Source organism: Sus scrofa, chromosome 10 (assembly GCF_054392235.1).
Source record: "Sus scrofa isolate SSC_HxYL_T2T_F1_AM1 chromosome 10, Sscrofa_HxYL_maternal_Yorkshire_Landrace_v2.0, whole genome shotgun sequence".
NCBI classification, from domain to species: Eukaryota; Metazoa; Chordata; class Mammalia; order Artiodactyla; family Suidae; genus Sus; species Sus scrofa.
Genome location: NC_139392.1, coordinates 51,009,295 through 51,023,638, shown reverse-complemented (window position 1 = coordinate 51,023,638; position 14,344 = coordinate 51,009,295). Strand labels below are relative to the sequence as shown.

Here is a 14,344-nt window from a genome sequence, read left to right as displayed (position 1 = left end):
GGTTGGGACGTTTGCCCAGGATAACAAGGCTGGAGTCATGCATTTGGGTTATAAACCCAAGCCTTTCTGACCTCCAAGCTTCTGCTCCTTCTAGAAGTTTCTCAGTAGGGGCCTCTTGGCATTTTTTGGAGCAGGATATTTCTTTGTGCATGGCTGGCATATACACCACAGAGACTCAGCATCCACAGCCCTGTCCACTATGTGACATTGAATACTGGTTTCTGGCTTATCCACAAATGCCACACAGATCCCCTGGGAGGTGATTCCCAGACTGTGCTCTTCTCAGGACTCACCTGCTGGCAGGATTCTTTCTGTTGCCATGGTGGGGGATGGGGGGAGCCTCCGGCCCTCTTTGGATGCTGATATGTAAGGGACCTTGACTTTGGGTGTCCATGTCATTGGAACCAGAGGTCGGCAGTGATTCCCTGAGCATGAATTGGTGAGCTACTCACTGTCCCACTTGGTCACACATACGGAGCTTGTTTGCAGTGTTGGAGTTTCCAGATGGTCTTCTCACTCAGTCAAGGGTGGGTGGGGGTGTGGCTGGCAGTCACTGAAGCGCACGGACAGCCCCCAATCCCACCCCATGTCCTGAGAGGTGTTCTCAGTCTTCCTCGAGAATTCAGCCTTTGCCATTGGAGAGGAACAGACTCAGATTCAGGCACTTGGGGTCAGCTTTCCCAGCAGTGGGATCCAGGATGCCTGCTGAACTAAGCTCATTGCTTGGAATAGCTGGATCATCTTACCCAGCAAGGAGGAGCTCACCCACCCAAGGTGGAGGCTCAGCAAGAGAGTAGAGCCTTTGGCATCCTTGGGCAAGAAGAATCCCCCTGCAGAGAATTGATTTCGGCCTCAGAGCCAGAGAGATCTCAAAGTTTCTGAATGCTTCTACCGTGACCCAGCTCTTGTTGATGGCTCTGCAGTTGAATAGAGTTTTAATTTGATAAGAATTAGAAGTTATTGTCAAAAGTGGATTTCACTTCTTGTTTGTCTGCCTGGGTGACTGGTGGGTCTCACAGAAGGGACATGGGAATGTGACTAAATAGTGTCACTCTGGTTCTTAGCAGTGCTGCTATGTCTTTGAAAAGTGTTTGTGCTTTGTTTGCAGATGCCATCTCTGCTGTGTAACTTTTTCAGAAATTAACTTTCATGGCAACTGATAGGATTTAAGAATCAGAGCATTTTTCATAATTGCTTTTCTTTATGGTTGGGGAGGGCTGGTGTCAGTGTTTTTACAGCTGTTAGGTACCCAGTCAGGCATAGGGGGCACAGACCCTTGTGCCCTGGGCATTCCTATTGATGAGGTTGTGAGAGGGCATGTCTGTCTGCATCTGAGGTGTCCGATGAGAGCAATCCATGTGAAAGCCAAGCCACAATGTGATTTGCTTGAGTACCTAGTACCTGTCACCAGAGAAATTTCTATGGGGAATTATTTTATGTGTGATTTAATGAGAAAACACTGTGCTAACTACAGGAGATGAGGTTTATCCTCCTTCTTCTAAGTCCAAGTGACTTTGCCAAGCCATCTCAGTGTCCCGTGTTTCTGAACCTCCCCTGTGTCTGTGGGCTTACACATTGTAATCCTCAAATATATTTTATAAACTGAGGAGTTGCCCCACAGACTTAAGAATTATTCTCTCTTCCATGAGAATTGACCTTTGAGCTCTCAACTCTAAATGTGGAAAGAAATTATTATTTCTACCTATTACAAGCAGAGAGTTTCCAGAAATCTATATAAGTCATTGGCGACACACGCTCCATGGTACCCACCAGAACACAAAACTATTCAGATATCTTTCCTCACTTACTCTAGTGCCTGCATGATGTCTGCAGTGTCTGAACCTAATTAGGTGATGAGTAAAAGCTTAGTGGACTGCCATTCTCCATGGGTAAGAATAAGACTGCTTCTCCAGACCATAAACCTGGGGGGAAATTCAAATGCCCTAGTTCTTCTGTTCTGTTTATCATTTCTCTCCACATTATGAGAAGCATAAATGAACACTGAGAGGAAACTCTCCACCCTTTAATACTTTCTGACATTCTTTATGAAAATATTTAATTGCCACATGGAAAACCTAAGTACTTGCTCATTTACTCTAGATAATTAGTGTTTTGTTAATTGATATTTTTATTCTTCAAAACTATGTTCCACATACAATTCAAAATAGTCCTAGTCAGTAAATATATAGATTCTGTAGATTGCTTTTTTGTTTGTTTTGTTGTTGTTGTTGCTTTTTAGGGCCGGACCTGTGGCACATGGAAGTTCCCAGGGTAGGGGTCAAATTGGAGCTGTAGCTGCTGGCCTATGCTACAGCCACAGCAATGCAGGACCAGAGCCTCATCTGTGACCCACACTACAGCTCATGGCCATGCTAGATCCCCTACCCACTGAGAGAGGTCAGGGATCAAATATGCATCCTCATGGGTACTAGTTGGATGCTTTCCACTGTGCCACAGCAGGAACTCCTGTGGACTTGTTAAAAAAATAAATAAATAAACTTTTAAAAAACTCTTTTTGTAGTTCCAGCTGTGTCAAACTAGGTTAAGATCTTACTGCAGCAGCTAAGATTGCTCTGGAGGTGTGGGTTCATCCCTGGCTTAGGGAAGTGAGTTAAAAATCAAACTTTGTTGCAGTTGTGGTGTGCATCATAGCTGTTTCTCAGATTCAGTCCCTGGCCTAGGAACTTGCACATGCTGCGGGCACAGCCATACAAATTAAAGAAAAGAAAAAAGAAAGAACTTCTTACATAGGCGTTCACTACTGAAAGATCAAGCAAAATAAATCTTCATTTTCAGAGTTTACTTATGTATGTATATATGTATGTATGTATGTATTTATTTTTTGCTTTTTAGCACTGTACCCATGGCATGTGGAGGTTCCAAGGCTAGGGGTCTAATCAGAGCTACAGCTGCTGCCCCATGCCACAGCCATGCCAGATCCAAGCCACATCTGCGACCTACACCAGAGCTGATGGCAACCAACTGAGGAAGGCCAGGGATTGAACCTGCAACCTCATGGTTCCTACTTGGATTCATTTATGCTGCACCACAATGGGAACTCCTATTTTCAAAGTTTTAGAAATATAAATTAATTTGGAGGATAGATTTAGTCTTCTATGTAAGATAGAGAGATAAGTTACTATACATATATACACAGACTAACACAAACATGTATAAAATGTATTACCTACTCTAAATATCTATTAAAATTCACTCATTCTACAAATAATTATTGGAAGCTTACTATGTGTATGTTCATACAAAGTCCTGAAGAGTCTGCCTATTAAATGCCCTGAATGTCTGAAATTTCATTACTAAACATCAGCAAGACATCCACCCATATGAATGATAGTCCGACTCTTTTATAGTTCTGCTACATGCATCTCATGCCTTCTTCTCTCATCTTCCCATAACATCCATCCTCCATCATTTCTGCTTACAGGCTAATGTATTATTAATAGAATGAGAAATTTGTGGATGTTAATTTTCTAAAAAGGAGAAAAGGAGACATAAATAAAATAAAATGCATTCTACAAAAATATGTATTTACCATCAAAGATATATGAGTAAAGAGCTTTATTTTTTATTTATTATTATTTTTTATTTTAATTTTTTTTCTTTGTCTTTTTAGGGCCCCACCTGCAGCAAATGGAGGTTCCCAGGATAGGGGTCTACTCAGAGCTGTTGCTTCTGGCCTATGCCAGAGCCATAGCAACACCAGATCCAAGCCATTCCTGTGACCTACACCACAGCTCACAGCAACACCAGATCCCTAACCCACTGAGCGAGGCCAGGGATCAAACCTGCAACCACATGGTTCCTATTTGGATTCATTTCTGCTGTGCCATGATGGCCAAGAGCTTTGTTTTTTAATTATCCAAAATGAAAATTCTACATGTATGGGAATGAAGTGCTGTGGCTCTGTTGCATTCCCTTATTCTGAGGTGGGCTTGCCTAACAGATGAGAAAAGAGTATTGTGTACATAAAGTAAGTAATTTTACTACCACTTAACTTTAAGTAAGTGTTAGACATAATTAAGAAAAGTGTTTTAGAAGTAACCACTAAGAAATATAAGTTACCTTTTTGTTTTTCTTTGTATCTATAATATAACATCTAGGAATAAACCCTAAAGAAATAATTATTAAAAGAGAAAAATTACTACTCACATATATGTCAACACAATCATTAAGAGCTGGTGAAAATTTAGAAACATTGACTCTTCAAGAATAGAGAAATGGATAATTAAAACAGTGTTTCTCTTTGATTAATGTACAGTTTTTAACAGATGTTTTAAAAATTGTGCAATGTAAGAACATTCTTATGTAGTATTCTTAAATGAGGAAAATTTTGGATGCAAATTTTATAGCATTATTCTGACTAATTTAATTATACATAATTTTATTATAGTCTATTTTAAATTTATGTCAATAAGGAAAAATATCCCAAAATTATTTTTGCCTCTAAGTTGATAGTATGGTACGTGCGTCTATAGCTTGTGATACTTTGTGTACTGAAGAAGGGATTTAACTGTGAGATGGGTGAGGATGAAGGGTGATTTCCTGATGTGTAAGATTTATTTAAAGATGAGAGTCTATAATTATACAAGTTCTGGAAAAAAAATCTCACCTACAAACTTGTCTGACATAACTCCTTGGCCAGGACCCCAGGCAGCTGCTAGTTCCCCAAGAAAGAGGTTGTAAGATTACAAATTCCAACTACAACTCAGCTTCCATGTTTCTTTGTTGATTTATAAGTGGTATCACTGGATAAGTCTTAAAAGTGCTACCACACACACACACAAAAGTTAAGGATCCAGCATTGCCATGAGCTGTGGTGTAGGTTGCAGAGGTGGCTCGAATCTGGCGTTGCTGTGGCTCTGGTGTAGGCTGGCAGCAACTGCCCAGATTAGACCCCTGGCGTAGGAACCTCCATATGCTGTGGATGCAGCCCTAAAAAGACAAAAGACAAAAAAATTTTCTACCACATACCCTGCTTGCAGGGAAAATGCTATAGTTTCTTAACTGAGGCTAATTGGACCTCAGGGGTATTTTGTCAGCATTAGCAGACCTTGCCAACAACACAATCATTCCATATAAGAGAAATGAACAGTACATGAGAACTTTTATAACATTCAAATGTAATTTTGAATGTCTCCTTGAGTTTTCATAAATACAAAAACAATATGACAAGGAAAAAAAACCAGTTAACCACTTATGAATTTAGGTTTTTGATACACATGAGCTTATTATGGAGTCTGAATATCTAGTGTTGTCGAAATTAAACATTTAGGAGGGAAATGCCCTGATTTTTAAATGTTATTATAATAATTAATTTTTATTTGGTCAAACATGCATGCATCAAATATTTTAAATATTGTTTTCAAATATAAATTAAGTGATAATTATAAACCCTATTGAAATATTGGCACTTCACATCAGGTAAAGTTTATAGTACTTCTCTATTTTTTAATATGTTTGTATATATTTATTTATAGCTGGTTTATGGTGTTCTGTCAATTTTCTACTGTACAGTGTGTTGACCTGATTGCACATACATGTATAGATTCATCAGAAGTGATTAGACATAGACATGGGTTAAGCTGTCAATTTGAGATCTTCTTTTCTGAGGAAGGCCTGTATCGCTATGAATTTCCCTCTAAGCACTGCTTTTGTGGCACCCAACAGATTTTGAATGGTTGCATCATCATTATCATTTGTCTTGAAGTATTTTTTAATTTCCTTCTTGACTTCCTCATTGACCCATTTTTTTTTTAGTAGCATGTTTTTTAGTCTCCATGACCTGTGTTTGTTTTTTTTTTTCCATTTCTTTTCCTGTGGTTGCTTTCTAGTTTCATGCCATTGTGGTCATAGAAGATACTTGAAATAATTTCTATACACTTAAATTTGTTGAGGTTAGCTTTGTGCCCCAGTATGTGATCTATCCTCGAGAATGTTCCCTGTGCACTTGAAAAGAATGTATATTCTGATTTTTTTGGATGTAGTGTCCTGAAAATTTTGATTAGGTCTAACTTTTCTATTGCATTATTTAGGATCTCTGTTGCCTTATTAAGATTTTCTGTCCAGAAGATCTCTCCATTGATGTGAGTGGGGTGTTGAAGTCTCCTACTATGATTGTATTCTCATCTATTTCTCATTTTATGTCTGTTAGTATTTGTTGTAGGTATCTGGGTGCTTCTACATAAGGGGCATATCTATTGATGATTGTAATATCCTCTTCTTGAATGGATCCCTTGACCATTAAAGAGTGTCCTTCTTTGTCTTTCTTTATGACCTTCATTTTAAAGTCCATTTTGTCTGATATGAGTATTATAATTCTTGCTTTCCTGTCATGTCCATTGGCATGAACTATCTTTTCCCATCCACTCACTTTCAATCTATATGTGTCCTTTGCCCTAAGATGAGTCTCTTGAAGGCAGCAGATTGAAGGTTTTTGCTTTTTTATCCAATTTGCCACTCTGTTTCTTTTGATTGGAGTATTCAATCCATTGACATTTAAGGTGATTATTGATAGATATGTATTTATTGCCATTTTAGACCATGTTTTCCAGTTGACTCTGTGTTTCTCTTTCCTTCCTTTCTTTTTTTGGTTGGATGGTTTCCATTTATTTTATGATTGAGTACTTCTCTTTTCAGTTTTTTTGAATATGATGTTCAGTTTTGATTTGTGGTTGCCCTGTTTCTTAGGTATGTTTACCCCTTCCTGTATATGTTTGCTTTTGCCTGATAGCTATATGGTCTCAAACACATAATTTTTTTAATTAAAAAAAAAAAAGAGGAGTTCCCATAATGTCTCAGTGGAAATGAATCCAAATAGGAACAATGAGGTTGCAGGTTTGATCCCTGGACTCACTCAGTGGGTTAAGGATCTGGCTGTGGTGTAGGCTGCAGACATGGCTTGCATCTGGCATTGCTGTGGCTCTGGTGTAGGCTGGTGGGTACAGCTCCGATTAGACCCCTAGCCTGGGAACCTCCATATGACATGGGAGTGGCCCTAGAAAAGGCAAAAAGACAAAAAAAAATTTTTTTAATAAAAATAAAAAAGAATTTTATTTTCTTATTTTCCCTCCCCCATTGTAAAATTTTCATGTCTTTTTTATTTATTTACCTATTTATTGACCATCTTCATATTTAGATCTGTATCCTGGCTTATTTAAGTGATTGCATTCCACTTGTGGTTTCCTCCATTCTATTTCTTACTTTTTTTGTTTTTATTTAGAGAAGCCCTATCAGAATTTCTTTTAGAAAGGTTTAGTATTGCTGTACTCTTTTAGCTTTTGTTTGTTGGAGAAATTCTTTATTTCCCCTTCTATTTTAAATGATATTCTTGTTGGGTAGAGTGTTCTAGGTTGCAAATTTTTCCCTTTCAGCACTTTAAATATATCTTGCCATTCCCTTCTGGGTTGTAGTGATTCTCTAGAGAAATCAGCTGATAGCCTTATGGGGGTTCCCTTATAATTAATGCTTTGCTTTTCTCTTGCTGCCTTTAGAATCCTCTCTTTAACTGTTGACATTTTTATTATAGTATGTCTTGGTGTGGGCCTGTTTGGGTTCAACTTGTTTGGGGCCCTCTGTGCTTGCTGTATCTTGATATCATTTTCCTTTAGATTTGGAAAGTTTTCAGACATAATTTCTTCAAATATATTTTCAATCCCCTTTTCTTTTTCTTCTCCTTCTGGAATTCCTATTATACATAGATTGTCCTGCTTTATATTATCTGACAGATCTCTTATATGGCTCTCATATTTAATCATTTGGTTTTCTGTGTGCTGTCCTGATTGGGTGGTTTCCATTATTCTATCTTCCAAGTTGCCAATTCATTCCTCTGCATTATTCAGTCTTCTTTTTATTGCCTTTAGCTCAGTTTCCCTCTCTGCAAATGAATTTTCTAGCTATTCTTGGATCCTTATATTTTTTAGTTCCTCTCTAAGGGCAGTGGTTACTGAGCTTCTTCATCTTCCTTGTGTTTTTCTTTTTCTGTGAGTTTGGGGATGCCAAACTGTAGTCTCATAAGGCTACTTTTCTGCAAGTGCACCCCTTTGTATTTGGGGGGGTTACTATTTATTTTTGGTGTAGGAGTTTGATTATTTGCTGTCTCTCTCTTCAGTGTGAGCAGGCTGCTCTCCCCAGGATGCTCAGTGTGTTTTCAGGGAGAAGGAGGCAATGGGTAGGGCCAGTAGTCTGTGCCTGGTTGCTGGTCTCTCATCAGCAGCAAGGACCTGCAGGAAGGTGGCACTGGCTACTCCTAGTTGCAGGGCCCTGGGAAGTGATAATGAGCTCTAGGCTGATCTACAAGGTGACCAGAGCATTTGGCAGTAGCAGCAGCAGGTGCATGAGTTCCCAGGGGAGTGAGAGCCACAACAGCTAGTGTTGAATTGCAGTGCCCTCCTCTGAGGTGATTGGAACCACAGGTGGTGCTTATTCAGGGACTCCTAGTTGGAGTGGGCCATGACGATCTCTAGAATCAGTGATAACTGTGGTGGTTTGCCCCCACCACCTGTAGACCATGCAAGAAGCAACCCAACTCAGCCCACATAGGAGGTGCTGCACAGACTGGTTCCTAGTTGCAGGATCCTGGGAAGTGACAGAGATCAGGCATATGGGTACTTCTTGGAGCATTCAACAGTGGCAGCAGCAGGGCCAGTGTGTTCCCAGGGGTATGAGAGCACCAACAGATGGTGTTTGGTCACAGTGCCCTCCTCTGGGTGCCTTTGATGTGATTGGGGCTGCAAGTGGTGCCTGTTCTCAGACCCCTAGTGGTGCCAGGCCACTCCCACCTCTGGAGCCAGAGATAACTGTGGTGGTTTGCCCCTACCTCCTGTAGACCATGCAAGGAGCACCTCATCCTGTTTAGCCCCCACAGGAGGTGCTGCACAATCTGCTATTAGTTGCATATTGCTGGGAAGGTAGAGTGATCAAGCATCTGGGCACTGCCAAGAGCTTTTGGCAGTGGCAGCACCAAGGCGGGTTTGCTTCCAGGGGAGCGAGAGCAATAACAAGTGGTGTTCCATCGTAATGTCCTTCTCTGTGGTGCCCTCTGAGGTGGTTGGGGCTGCAAGTGATTTTTATTCAGGTATCCTCAATGGCAGTGGGCCACACCCACCTCTAGAGTCAGGGATAACTGTGGTGGTTTGCCCCCACCTCCTGCAGGCCATGCAAGGAGCCCCCTGTTCCACTTAGACCACACAGGAGGTGCTGCACCCACTGCTCCTAGTTGTATGGTCTAGGGAAGGGACAGTGACCAAGTGTCTGGGTTCCACTCAGAGTGATTGACAGTGGCAGCTGCAGGGCAGATGTATTCCCAGGGGTGTGAGAGGAACAGTGTAGGGTGCTTGGTGGGCACTGTGTCACACTTTGCCCCCTGATGCCCTTAGCCCACACTAGAGGTGCCTGGCCACCAGTAGCTTGAACAAATGCCCAATCCCTCATATAGGAGCAAGAGGCTTCTTGCCATGCACAGTCTGAGCCAGAGCTGTCTGGTCTCCTGAAGACTAGTGAAGGGCTTCACGCTGAAGGCTGCCTGTGCCAGAGGTGCCCAGTAGGCCACAGACTAGCAAGTGGCCCCAACATGCAGGCTTCCTACACCAGAGCCATCTGGTGTGCCACAAGTAGCAAGTGGCTTTGTGCCATGGGTGGCTTGAGCCAGAGCTGTCTGGTCTGCTGCAGACTAGCAAGCAGCTCCTCGACCCCTGTAGCCTGTGCCAGAACTGCCCCACCCTCTGTGAGCCCACAGGCACACACACAGGCTCTGGCTCAAGGAATTTCCTATGGGGGTCTGGTCCTCTTCCTCTCTGCCTCCCCAACAATGGTGCCTTGCCTCTCCTACATGTCCTGACCTTCTCCCCAGTTCCCTCTACTGTGGCTTCCCACTCCCAAGCCTGTGGTGAACTGCTCTCCTGCCCTTGGTGCACTGCTCCTTAGCCCCTCAGGCTGTCCCCACACCACCAACCCCAGTCCTCTCCTGGGGACTGACCTCTGGAGTCTAAGGCTTAACATCCAGCCCCCACCATGAGCATATCAGACTGTAGTGTCTGGGCTGGTGGTTCAGATGATCTGTGTGGCTTTTGCTCTGTGTTGCTATTCTCAGTCCTGCTGCTGAACTTTTCTTGGTGACTTTGAGGTCCCTCTGGCTTGGCCGATCTTTCCATCAGTGAGGTAGCTTCCCAGGGTGTGGTTTCCTTTTCTCCTTCAAGGCTGCCTCTCTGGAATGCTAATGCCATCCTGATTCCTTCTTTCTTTTTTTTTCTTTTCTTCTCCCAGTTATGTCAAGAGTTTCTTGCTCTTTTTGGAGGTTTAAGCTCTTCTGCCAGCATTCAGCTGAAGTCCGTGCAAGCAGTTTACATATAGATGTGCGGTTTTTGGTTTTTTTTTTTTTTTTGATGTGTTTGTGGGAGAGGGTGAGTGCACCTTTCACTCCTCCACCATCTTGCTCTGCCCCTCTATAGTACTTGTCTAAAGTAGTTCTTCATTGTGCCAATTGTGTTCTTAACATGATAATGATGAAAATAGTTCTATTCTTCAATTATGCTTAGAGATTATAAAATGCATTAATTTCAGTCATTTAATTTTAATCATACAATATCCAAATAGAAGAGAAAAATGGGTAATTACATTCATAATTTATAACAAAGGAATATAAGACAGGGAATGCAAATTTGCCAAAGGGAAAAAAGAAGCCAGGTCACTAAATTCTGGGCCAGGATACTAGTTGGGTTCATTACTACTGAGTCATCATGGGAATGCCTATAATTAATTTTTATAATCCCTGAGAACTTGTTCCTACAAAATAAGAATTCTCATAACATTTGGATAAGTATATCAGTTATGTGCCAATAGCATGCTGGCAAGTATATTCTTTCTATATCATATTCCACATTATCCTAGAACTAGTAGGTGATAAAGCTTTCTGAGAACAAAGTGATTTTATACTCAGGCATAGTATACAGCTAGGTAAAAAGAAAAGTTTCACTGAAGGAGACAGCTTTTGAATAATAGAACCAATCAACTAGCTTCTTTTGGATCATGGAAGAGGAATCACAGGCATCTATCACAGACAAAAGGCCAAGAGGAAATACACCACAAAGTCCAAAGTCTGGGTGCCGATGACAGTAACCCCAGTAAGCAGGTTGCCCATAACAGTGACAATATAACTAATTAGAGTTTTCTGCAACTGAGAGCCCTGAGTCCTATTAGAATGAATTCAGTCACATTCATCCTGTCTTCTTTCATTTCAATGCCTATGATGACTTCAGAAGTGGGGAATTAACCTGTAAAGACAGTGTTTTCAAAAGCAAGGTGATGTGTAGTACATATTTAAGTTTTATGGTTAAATCTAAAGCATGTTAATCATAGAAGCTATTTTCATCCACTGTGTACAAGAAGAGAAGAAGTAGGCAACCTTTTTTTTCTATTTCATAAAAAGAGTGAATTTTGAAGCTGTCTGATTTTGCAACTTACAAGAAATGCTCAAATCCTTCTTCAGCACCTTCTGGTGCCTTTGGGGAGGGAAACCAGGCATGGGAACTCATCATGTAATAAACCTGGGTGCTACTTAGACAATAAGAAATATTGAAAACTCTTCCACAAATATTTAAAAAAAAATCATACAACTTTTGGCTCTGCTTCAGCGCACTGTTGATACACAGAAGCATTCACCCCCCTCCTCCATCTAAAACCCACTTTAATACATCTAAGAGACATAGGTCTGTATCTTCTTCACTACTTTATAGCCAGCATTTGTTTCAGTGTCTGATGCATGTGAGTGTTCAATGAAATTTAGCGAACAAATCAATTGGAAGACTCTCATTTCCCCTGCATTTTCTGTTTTTCTTGCTATCTTCAAAAAGTACATTTACTCTCTTACTTCAGAAAATTGAATACATCATTGGAATGTTAATTAGACATACTCCTCTCACCCACTGAGATCTCTCACTTTTTGCACAAGACACTGAGCAGCTGTCTTTGTTGATCTTCTTCAACAAGGTCTCTTACTTTCTGGCAAAATATACTAGCTGAATATCAGAGGGAAGGTGAGGAGGAAAGAAAAAGGATCGCCATGGTGTTTATTGTCCTGGTTCTCTGTTGTGGTTTGTCTGTGAGTGCCTTTAACTGAGGCTACATTTTTCTGGATGGGCCTCCTGGATTACCGAGATCTCTCTCTCCCCTATCTTCCAACACTTGGGGGAGTTCCCATTGTGACAGAGCAGAAAGGAATCTGACTAGTAACATGAAGATGCAGTTTCAATCCCTGGCCTTGATCAGTGGGTCAAGGATATGGTGTTCCCATGAGCTGTGGTGTAGGTCCCAGATGAAGCTTGGATCCTGTGTTGCTGTGGTTGTGGTGTAGGCTGGCATCTATATCTCCAATTGGAACCTAAGCCTGGGAATTTCCATATGCCACTAGTGCAGCCCTAAAAAAAAAAAAAAAAAAAAAAAACCACACAAACACAAACACTTGGAAATTTGAAAGATGTGAACTTTTCCTTCTGAGAATTCCCTATCCCTTCTCTCAGGAGAATTTGGAATAAGATGGTTATTTTCTTTACTTTGTTAGTTCAGTTAATTACTTATTACTCACCCTGTCCATTTCTAATCTGCCCTAAATTTGCTAGTACAAAGAAATATCATGCACTGATCTCTTATTATTTGCAATCCTTTTCAAATTTCATCTCAACATAATTTTATGACATGAATACATTATTTCCAATACATAGAGATGAAAGCTGAGGCTTAGAATAATTTATTTCACTTGTCCAGGATGCTGTAACCAGTAAGTTGTGGAAGTAAAGGCTGTTTCAGTTCCAAGCTCTTAGCCTCCTAATTTAAAAGTTCTTCAAAATCAGAAATCTCTGCAAAGTGCTGGCCACAATTCACCACAAGAAGGATATCAATCCTTTATTTTATAACATATTATAAATGAACTTTCTGAGAATTCACCTACATGGAGCTCAGTATATGATCTACAAATAGCAATAAAATTTTTGGCATTGGGAATTGAGTGGGTTATGAGAGGATTTCATTCCCTTTATTTTGCGTCAAAAGAAACTGAGACACAGGAAAGGAAAGGAACATTTCCATAACTGCACATTCTGATGCTGACAGAATAAAGTTAACTATTTCCTAAATCCCAACCTCTTTTATTTTCCCCTACCTGGAATTGCTGGTGTACTCACTTGTTACAGAGTAATTCCAGCAAAAGCCATTGTTTTCTTCACCCAATTCATCTATAGAATTACTTTTGTGAGTCTCATTTTCCAAGTGAGACCTGCCCCATAGGGAAAAGATGTTAAAAGGTGGTAATCAAACACATCCTTTGACTCTGTGTTCCAGCTTTTTCTCATATAAAGAAAAATCACACAAAGAAAAGATGAATGATACAGGATTTTAAGCTTCCAGTTTCCACATGGATTTAGCCTGTCTCTCCATTTTATTCCTAAATCATAAGAGTAAATTGTGCGGGGATATGACAGGACTTACTCTTTGGTAGCACAAGTATATGGTGCTGCTTTTTCCTATTTTGGAAAAGGAGGTTTGTTCCAAATGTTTCTACTCAGTCCTTTACAACAATAAATTTACTCAAGCATCTGGGACCCAAGATGGAAATTGATGCCCTCTGAAGAAAACACATAGTCTACTAGATGTGAAGAACTGGTCCACTATGAGAGTGCTGTATCAATGTTCTCTCCCTTTATTAAAAAATTAATTAACATAAACTCAGTTAAGTGGAATTGGGAGACCAGAAGGAAGAACTTTTATGCCCTGTAACATACCAGAGCCCAGTAGGAATAAGAAACACTTCTTTCCTTGCAAGTTGTTCAGCCAGTGAAGAGCCATGGGCTCTTTTATTTATTTACTTAACTCTCCAAACTCTCTTTTATCCTTTGTAAACCATTCTCCTTTTCTTGCCTTGATGGAGATTGCATATAGTTGGTCATGGTTTCAGGCCTCAAATTGAAATTCTTGCTGATGCCAAATACACGCATCTTTGTGCAAAAAAAAAAAAAAATATATCCAGCATTCTTTTTGTTTCAGGTCAACAACCAGTGAGGATTCTGCCACCTATGAGTGAGTGTTAACTTAGAACATACTTCATGGAATCTCCTGAATGATTTGAGTATTTGCATTTGCACAGAGCACAGTTCCTTTGGTAAATGCTCTGAGATTTCTCAGAGGAAGGGTAGGTTGAAATACTACATCACTTATTTTGGATGATATTCCAGATTTCTTATTCAAAAATATCTGTTATTTATTTCAAAATCTATGGATATGGAAATGATCCACCTTTGATGACTGGATGAAGAGCCATGATTGTTCTGAATCACATCTG

At 40.4% G+C, this 14,344-nt stretch overlaps 1 pseudogene across 1 annotated transcript in view; it reads left to right on the top strand.

Annotated features, from left to right (window-relative positions):
* LOC100525248 (protein FAM240B-like) overlaps positions 1–14,344 on the top strand; it is a 133,671-nt pseudogene that overhangs the window by 22,654 nt on the left and 96,673 nt on the right. The gene's annotated exons all lie outside the window — the stretch shown is intronic.